The 9,034-nt window shown below is 40.0% G+C and overlaps 1 protein-coding gene across 1 annotated transcript in view; it reads right to left on the reverse strand.

Moving 5' to 3' along the window:
* Positions 1–8,828, reverse strand: part of ETS1 (ETS proto-oncogene 1, transcription factor) — a 128,204-nt gene extending 119,376 nt beyond the window's left edge. Inside the window, exon 1 of the mRNA XM_008021461.3 lies at positions 8,747–8,828. The gene's annotated coding sequence lies outside the window, so the exon portion shown is untranslated. The remainder of the gene's footprint in view (positions 1–8,746) is intronic.
* Between the last annotated feature and the right edge of the window lie 206 nt (positions 8,829–9,034).

Here is a 9,034-nt window from a genome sequence, read left to right on the forward strand (position 1 = left end):
CTTATTATTGTATAATTAATTTGTCCCCAATTCTTTGTCATTATAAAAATTCCTAAAATATTTTACATTCCCACTAAATGCCCAAAAGGAGCATTTTGGGGACAAAGAAAATGTGCATTCCGTATTTGAATACATATTGACTAACTGCATTCCATAATAGACAAGCCAAAATTAGACTCCCACTCACAAAGGCATCATGTTTTAAATTTCAACTTGCCCTCTGGTCTTCATGTTAGCTTCATAGGCAAGGAATTATGGTTAAAACATATCCTGGATGTGAAGATGGCACATGGGGAATTCAAAAACACAATAAAGCTGTGGCAGAAAATGTAGATTTCTCCCCACTACGCCTCACCCCAGCCTTTCCTCTTTGAAAGCTATGCAAAATTTGAATAAATTTCCAATGAGCATTTATCCTAATGTCAATAATTTAGGATTCCTATCAATTCAAACAAAAAGCATGTCCTTTTGGCTTGGAATAACAGGTTTGGCTTCCAGGGCTGGCCCCGTTGGCTCATGCCTATAATTCCAGCACTTTGGGAGGCCAAGGCTGGTAGACTACCTGAGGTCAGGAGTTCAAGAGCAGCCTGACAAACATAGTGAAACTCCATCTCCACTAAAAGTACAAAATTAGCCAGGTGTGGTGGTGTATCCCTGTAATCCCAGCTACTTGGGAGGCTAAGGCAGAAGAATCGCTTGACCCTGGGAGGCAGAGGTTGCAGTAAGCTGAGATGTTGCCATTGCACTCCTGCCTGGGCAACAAGAGCAAAACTCCATTGCAAAAAAAAAAAAAAGAATTTGGCTTCCAAAAGAACTAGCCATGTAAAGAAAACCTGCTCCAAACAACAGCACTTTTGCCAAACTAAAGGCAACACCTGGGTTACCAAGGCAACATCTTTAATCTACAACGTATAGACTTTTAATTTATTTTTTCTGAATACTCTGGAAGTGTATTTTTGAAGACTCAGCGTATCTCCTCTTTCAGGAAGCTTTCCCCTCCCCCCTACCCTCTTTGACAATTGCATGGACCTCCTTGATGCCCCTCTATGGCATTACTGTAACAATGTAACAAAGTTCATGACACTTCCCGTATCTATGCCTGTTTCTGCTCCTGCATGATGAGTAACTTGAGAGTAAGGATGGTGTCTTTTCGGATGACACATAGTAGCCATGCAACAAGTGTCTGTTTACTAAGTGAGGAAAAGTACCTAAAGTACTTGAAACAGAGTTGGTGTGCACAATCCTTGTGCATCCTGAGCTTATACAAGAGAGTGAAGTATCGTTTGGACATAAAAAAAAAAAAAAAATTATCCCTATGATGAAGTGTGTCCTTGTGTGACCCCGAGGTTAGGCTTCTCAAGCATTAACTACAAGCAAGATGGCACTTTTCTCTAAACTGAAGGATGTACCAGATTGATGAGTTCATCTACACTCCTTCAGTGTGTTCTTTCTGATTCTCATGAGTAGCCCACGTATTTCTCAAATCATTTGAGTAGATGTCTTCCCTGACCTGTCACCGTAACAAAAGCTCTCAAGTCCAATTCTCTAAGAACTCAAGTTTAAGATCCATCATATCTAGGAAAGCTGAACATTCCTCACTCCCCATGGATATTTTGTGGTTACAACGCGTAGAAAAGAAGAAGGATTAGAAGAACTGAAGATGGTTTTTCTGTCTTACTACTAAATCTATAAGAACCTCATTTGCTTGACTAAGTAATCCAACATTACAGTAGTAGTAAATATTCCTTCTTATTTTAAGTAGCCAGCACTGACAAATGAAGGCAGTGTTCCGAATTATGGGCTACTGGCTTCTGTGTCTTAAGCTAAGTGCATTTATTCTTTCACTAAGGTCACAGAGCAGCAACTCACAGTACAATTAACATCTCAGTCTTTGTTTCTTCCCAATTTCACTATAATTATTCCCCCAACCCTTGCTTAAATGGAAGTGAGTCATATCCATCTCCTATTTCTCTAAAAATAAACTCATCTCCTAATTAAGCATAACACTTTCAAGTCCTACATGAATTGACATAGCTCAATGAATCCTTCTTAGAATATTAAAATGAACTCATGTCATTATAATTTTAAAGAGTATATTGTTTTACCCTTCGTTGAGGAGTAGCTCGCTACTGTCTCCTGAAAAAGAGAAGGACTAGAAGATGTTTTATGCTGGTATACCACAGCAGTTAAGAAATAAGGAATGCTTCATGGATTATTTTATGCATTTCCCTCTCAGTGGAAACAAATCCCTCACCATACAGTACTGAAATGGCATTGTCAACAATGGACAGAAAGGTCTTGCTTCTCCTAGGCATCAAGGAAATACATTAAAACCTGCCAACTCTTAGGTTTAGGAATCTAACTAAGAAAATGCCAATTCTAGTCTCTGAAACCTTTGAAATACTAACAATCTAGTTTTCTAGCCAATCATGCTTCTGTCAGAACATCTTCCTGAAGATCAAAGGTGGTATTCAATATACTGCCTTACAGTAAAAGTGGCCATAGCCTGTGTACAAACGCTATGCTATGTCAGGGAAGACAAATCCTGTATTTTACCATGAAATTCAACAAATGATCACACTTGGCCTTAGGATATAGTCCTGAGACAGGAGCATGGTAAGTACTCATAAATAACTGAATAAATAAATGAGGATTGTGCTTTACTGAGAACCTCAAAACAAAAAAGGAATAAACTGGAGGAATAATGTAAAGTACTCTTTCCTTCACAAGAATGGTTGTAGTAGAGGCCATGAAATAAGAGATTCTTTTCCAAGTCAAACGCAAAGAAGGGCCACAAGATTAAAAATGTCAACCCTAACCCAATGATTGCTGCCAGTGAAACCTCTGAAGAGCCTAGAATTTTAAAGAATCACATTTTGACTCTCAGCCTGTGAAGCATGTCAGACATAATCCAGAGTTTAGACTTGGTTCTGGCTCTAAAGGAATTCTCAACAAAACTGAGAGGCACCATAAATAGAGAGAGATTTTATTAAGAACAATGAGAAGGGACTGGATAGTTGCAATAATACCCCTTTAAAATTGAACTAAAAGATACCAGCTGCCTTAGATCTCTCAAATCCAGCAAGCAACTTCTTGGACTATGTCTGATTGTGATTTTCATCGTGGAGTTTCATTTGTTTTATTACCCAAATTGTAAGGTTCCAATTTCTCAGTATAAGGCTAAACAGCTTGCTAGCATTCTTATATAAAGAAGGATTGTATAAATCCAATGAATGTTGGAGTTGGAAAAAATTCATCAATCTTCTCATTTATTTCAATGAACTGAGGCCCAAGAGGTTACGTGTTTAGCAGTGATCAAGAACCCTGGAGTTACACACTATCGGTGAACATAGAACTGCTTGCTGAGCGCATGGCCATAAGCAAACTTCTTAACCTCAGAGTCAGTTTCCTCAACTATAACATGCAGATAATAATACCAACCCTTTCAGGATTATAGAGGAGGATTATAACAAAACACAAATACTTAGCAGCAAGCTGTATACATGGTAAAAATGGTCAATAAATAATAATTGTTATTATTGCTATTTTATCAATAGTACCTGGCAATCAGTAAGCATTAATAAATGCTTACTAATGTTACTAATTAGTAACGCTACTGGTTTATATTAATTACTTTTTTCTACTGCCCAACATGGCAGAGGTTATTTAAGTGTTAGAGCTAGAACACGGATAGCTAAATCCCTCATCTCTTTTTCTAAAGACTTGTATTCAAGTCATGAAAACAGGATTCCCTTTCATAATCATAGGTTGAGTAGCATTAGTCAAGAATTTTGCAGGAGAAAAGAGCCACAATTTCTCTTTAATGGTAGTCTGTTTGTACCATTGTTATGCATAAAACCAAGAAGTAAGCATTTTTCTTACACTGGGGAACTAACTCATTGAAAGATTGCATAGCACAAATGGCGAAATATTGCAGCTTCCTGAGTTAAACCAACATCTTTTTGATATAATGTCAATCTTTAGTGGAGTAACGCTTTAGAAACTAGATACAAATATAAGGAAGTAGTAAAGCGCTGCGGAAAATAGTGCACAATTTCTTGTTTGTTCATTTTTTTTGTTTTTGCATTTTCGTTTGTCTCTTTTGGCTTTTTCTTTAGAGCAGTGCCTCCCAAACTGTAATGTGCATGTGAATCACCCAGGGATCCTGTTACAATGCAGTCTGCTGCAGTAGGTCTGAGGTCTGGCCAGACATTCCACATTTCTAACAGGCTCCCACGTGGTGCTGATGCCACAGGTCAAAGGACTTCACTGTGAGTAGCAAGGCAGCGCTGGACTAACTTGGTTAAACTCATGAGTGATTATAACAAGGTAGGTGTTCAGGAGGCAGAGCCAAAGGAGGAACAGGCAAGATTTCTGTGCCAAGGCTGAGCAGATGCTGATAACCTCAGGTGCAATACAAATCCGGCTGGGGAGAACTGAGTAACTCAGGACCTGTCGGTGTCTCAGGAGCCGTATGCCAGATGCACATCTGCCAAGGCTTCTTGCTCTTCCTAAGAAGACATGGTTCTAGTTATTTGGTCCCTTTGATCAAGAAACTGGCAATGGTGCTCTCTTCCATCGACAGGAGTCATTTGGATTAAGGATTACCAGAGGTACCAAGAGATAATTTCAAAGAGTTATTTGCATTTTATGTTTTTTTTTACAATTGTAAAAGACTCAAATGTTTTGGAAACTTTTTGTACATTGTTTTGCAAACTTTTATGCATATGGAATTATTTCAAAGTGAAAAGTTATTTTTTAAATCTCTAAAAAGAATAAATCTCTTTTAAATCTCTAAAAAGACTAAAACTCTGGAGTTTTCTACCTTTCCACATCTCTTGAAAATGTATATATTTTTTTCCTCCCCATTGAAAATATTTTCCTGACATTTGCACTAAATGTTTGTTGCTTACTCTCATGCTAGTAAGTACTACCCAGTCTGTTCCCTCTAAGTTCCGAAGGCAGCACCAACACTTGATCACTGGAATATGAAATCTATCCTCTTTTGAGAAAAAGACAGATGAGAAACATCCTTCCCTCACTGCTCTAGATACCATTTTTTTCCTACCTAAACTCCCAAAGCATGTACAGATTATACTATACCACTTAATAATTATATTGTCTTTCATGTTTATCCTCTTTTCTAGTAAAGATAATTGTGTTAATTTTTAAAATAGAGCTTACATATTGCTTATTCTGTATCTGGCACAGTCTCCAGCACAAGGCCGGGCATGGAGTAGAAATAAAACTGATATTTGTCACAGAAGGGACTGACTGACTTACCCAGGAAACTAGGCCTGGGTAGCCTTTCTTCAAAGTCAGTATCTTCATAACAAGGAATCAGTAATCCACAGATACCACTTCAGAAAACAGGCTTAATCCAGGGTTCTCCGAGACAAGCAAATCAGTCTAAGCAGAAAAATCTATCCTAAATGTGTGTAAGTGTCTCAGAGTTACTTAGATTCCTATGACATGCAGTTCCAGTCACAAGCTCTGGGTTCACATTCCACTGGCTCTAATCAGGGTCCACCATGAGTTAAGGTGGTCATATGACTGTGCCTCAGAGTCTCCACCTGGTAAATGGGGATGACAAGAGTGGAGTGCCCACTTCAAAACTTCATTGTAGATGAAATGAAGCAGTCTCTGCAAAGCACCTAGCAAGGATGTTGGAACATATGCTAAGTGCTCAGTAAACATTAGGGCTGAGTATCCTTCCTTAGGTGAAATGAAGAAAAATGGGTATGATAACCAGAGAATCATCTAAATTAAAAGGTAGAGTCCGATAAGCTATACTTTCAATACAGCAGGGATAAAGGAGATGACGAAAGAAAAAGTAAGTTATGTCTTCACATCTAATTTTCCCCAGGATTGAAGAAACATATAAGATTTGCCTGAAATGCCACTAAGTTGCTGCATACCACATTAATTTTGCTCAAATGCTAAATACTTTATAATGTCCATAATGAAGAAAGAAAGGGAGGAAAGGGAAGGAGGAGGAAAGAGAGAGAGAGAGAAGAAGAAAGGAGGAGAGAGAAAAGAAAGAAGAGAAGAGAAGGAAAAGAAAGAAGGAAGGAAAGAAGGAAGGAAGAAAGGAAGGAAGGAAGGAGAAAGAAAGAAAGAAAGAAAGAAAGAAAGAAAGAAAGAAAGAAAGAAAGAAAGAAAGAAAGAAAGAAAGAGAAAGAAAGAGAGAGAAAGAAAGAAAGAAAGAAACAGAAAGGAAGGAGAGAAGAAAGAAGGAAAAGAAAAGATAGAAAGGGAGGGAGGGAGGAAGGAAGGAAGGAAGGAAAGAAGGAGGGAAGGAAAGAGGGGAGGAGGGAAGGAGGGAAGGAAGGAAGGAGAAAGAAAGAAGAGAAAGGAAGGAGAGAGGAAAGAAAGAAGGAAAAGAAAAGAAAGATAGAAAGGGAGATAAGAAGGAAGGAAGGAAGGAAAGGAGGGAAGGAAGGAAGGAAGGAGGGGAGGAGGGAAGGAAGGAAGGAAGGAAGGAAGGAAAGGAGGGAGGGAAGGAAGGAGGGGAGGAGGGAAGGAAGGAAGGAGGGAGGGAGGGAAGGAAGGAAGGAAGGAAGGAAGGAAGGAAGGAAGGAAGGAAGGAAGGAAGGAAGGAAGGAAGGGATGTCTCAGCTTGTGGGATGTAATCATTCTCTTCTGCTGTTTGATGTAAACAGTTGGGAATTTTGAACCGGTAATTAGAGAACAGATCCATTCACCAATAAATAAAATCACAAGGTATGTCAGAACTTCAGTTATCAGTAAGAAATTCACCAGTGCAATCAAAGAGAGAAATGTGTTGATTATTTGCACAGTGTTTTGCCTTCTGCCTCACCCTCCCCTAGGTGAGAGGACCTGCACTCACACACCCAGTTTGTTGCAGTATTTATTCAGACTTTCCTTGACCTCATGGCACTATGATTTTTCATAGCCCTATGCTGTTTACTTCTATTCTCTCATCTTTGTAAACCAGGCAGGGCGCAAATGATTGTTCACCTTTTAGAGATGAAGGGAAAGAGGCACAGTCACGTTCAATCCCTGTTCTCTGCTACAAAGCTAATCACTGACACAATCCAAGTGCACAGCTACTTTCCCTACTCTGACCCAGTGCTGGTTCAAGTTCTGACCCTACTTGCCTTTGAACTCCATTATCATCTGGGACCAGCCACTGGCCCAAGTCCATGCTCTGCCTTGTTCTCCAGGGCCACAGACTGCCAGATGCCAAAGGATCCCACTCCTCTACCAGCTTCCCCCCCCCAGGCTCTGCCTCAGGACATCCTTTCACAGCCAGCAACTAGCACCTCCGTGTAAGGAGCCTGCCAGGCAAAGATGCCTCCTTCATAATCAGGCTCTCGGCTTGGCTTCCCACATCCTCAGCAGCGGAACCAGGACGGAAGAGGCTGCACGACTGCCTGAACTGTTTGTTATTTCACGACTGAGTTGGCAAGGATGGAAGTAGTTGATTTACAATTAGAAGCAGCACGCTTCTTCAAATATTAATATTAATAACTGCACTACCGAACACATGAAAAGACCTTTTCATCTTCAAAGCACTTTGCAGACATTAACTCATTAGCTCTCCCTTCCCTCCATTCAGGAACAACAGGTAAGCAAGACTCTCAACAGCAACAGTGGCCACGCTGCTGCCCTCGTGCACAGCCCACAGCCCCTGAAGAAAAAGGATTTTCTCTTCGGATAAAAAAGAGGCCCCACAATCCAAAACCACAACTGATGAAAGAGTTATAGTATCAGTAATTTTACAAATCAAATGGAGCTGCCGTGAGTTATCATTTTAGAATCGTATTTCCGGCTGTTTAACAAATATCTCTTTTCTCAGTTGCATAGCAGTGGTCTAAAGTAAGAAGGAAAATGGCCTTGAGATTAAAAACAAAAACTTACCCAAAAGGTAATAAGGAAATCCTGCAATAGAATGCATTGATTTCATTGACCCAGCACCTTTTTAAGTTTGCCCAAAGCAAATGCTACTTTAAAAGTTGGTAACAGAGACCTTTAACTGTGGATGAGAAGTAACATACAAAGTGTCATGGCCAGATAAAATCACTGGTTGGAGAGGAATTGCCGTCGACATCTCCTGCCACTGAGTCCAGCTCTACCGTGGGGAGAAGATATACCTCCCTAACTCTGAGACAACCCCAGCCCACACCCACACCACGTCTCAACAACAGACGTGTAGATCCTTGAACAACAGAACTTGTAGATCCTTGAACGTCTGCAAGTCAGTTCCAAGACAGAGAAAAACACCAAACAGGCTAGTTTGGCTTGCAAGATTCAAACCTGTAGCAATTTCCTCTCTGTTAAAAGCAATTCATTAAGCTACTAGAGGGGAAAAGACTAAAACAATAGGTTTACTAGGAGTTAAAGAGAAAAAAAAGAAATTTCTGTGTTTAACTACAGCTTTATTTCTTTGGAAGTGCTCCAATTTGCAAAAAAAAAAAAAAAATTCGGGGTTTCTGACAAGTAATCTACGGGTATCTAAAACGTGCATGGTTTTGCTTCTATGAAGCAGGGGACATTTTTAAAAATATAGTCTTCTGTTCAGACTATTCTGACAAGGTTAGGAAGTATTTTTGAAAATTGTTGTTAAGCAATTAAATGGGAATACAGAAAGATGTGAAAAGAGAAAGAGAAAACTCACTTGTATCCTGAATGTCTCTATCGACTTTTTAATTCCGCAGAAATGTTTTTTAAAGCAGGAAAAGGAAAATGGACTGAAAAGTTTTAGGCAGAGACTGACACACACCTCACTTACTACTTTGCCGGAGAGCAGATCCTGAGTGAGCTTCCCTCAAAGTCTGTGGTCTCTTTCCAGCTACCTGCGGGAATCCTCTGCTCCGTAGCTTAAGAGGATGCAAAGACCATAATGTTTCTAATAGTGCTGCCTCCTTAAATTGGGGGGGTGTGGTCAAGGCAGGGAAAGTTGGAAAAAGGCAGCCTTCCTCTTGCGCCTGGCATCAGGACAGCAGCCACTGGGACAGGCGCAGCGGTCTAGGTGGAAAGCAGTGTTTATTGATGGTGACGGCACCAAATC

Source organism: Chlorocebus sabaeus, chromosome 1 (assembly GCF_047675955.1).
Source record: "Chlorocebus sabaeus isolate Y175 chromosome 1, mChlSab1.0.hap1, whole genome shotgun sequence".
In the NCBI taxonomy this organism is placed as follows: Eukaryota; Metazoa; Chordata; class Mammalia; order Primates; family Cercopithecidae; genus Chlorocebus; species Chlorocebus sabaeus.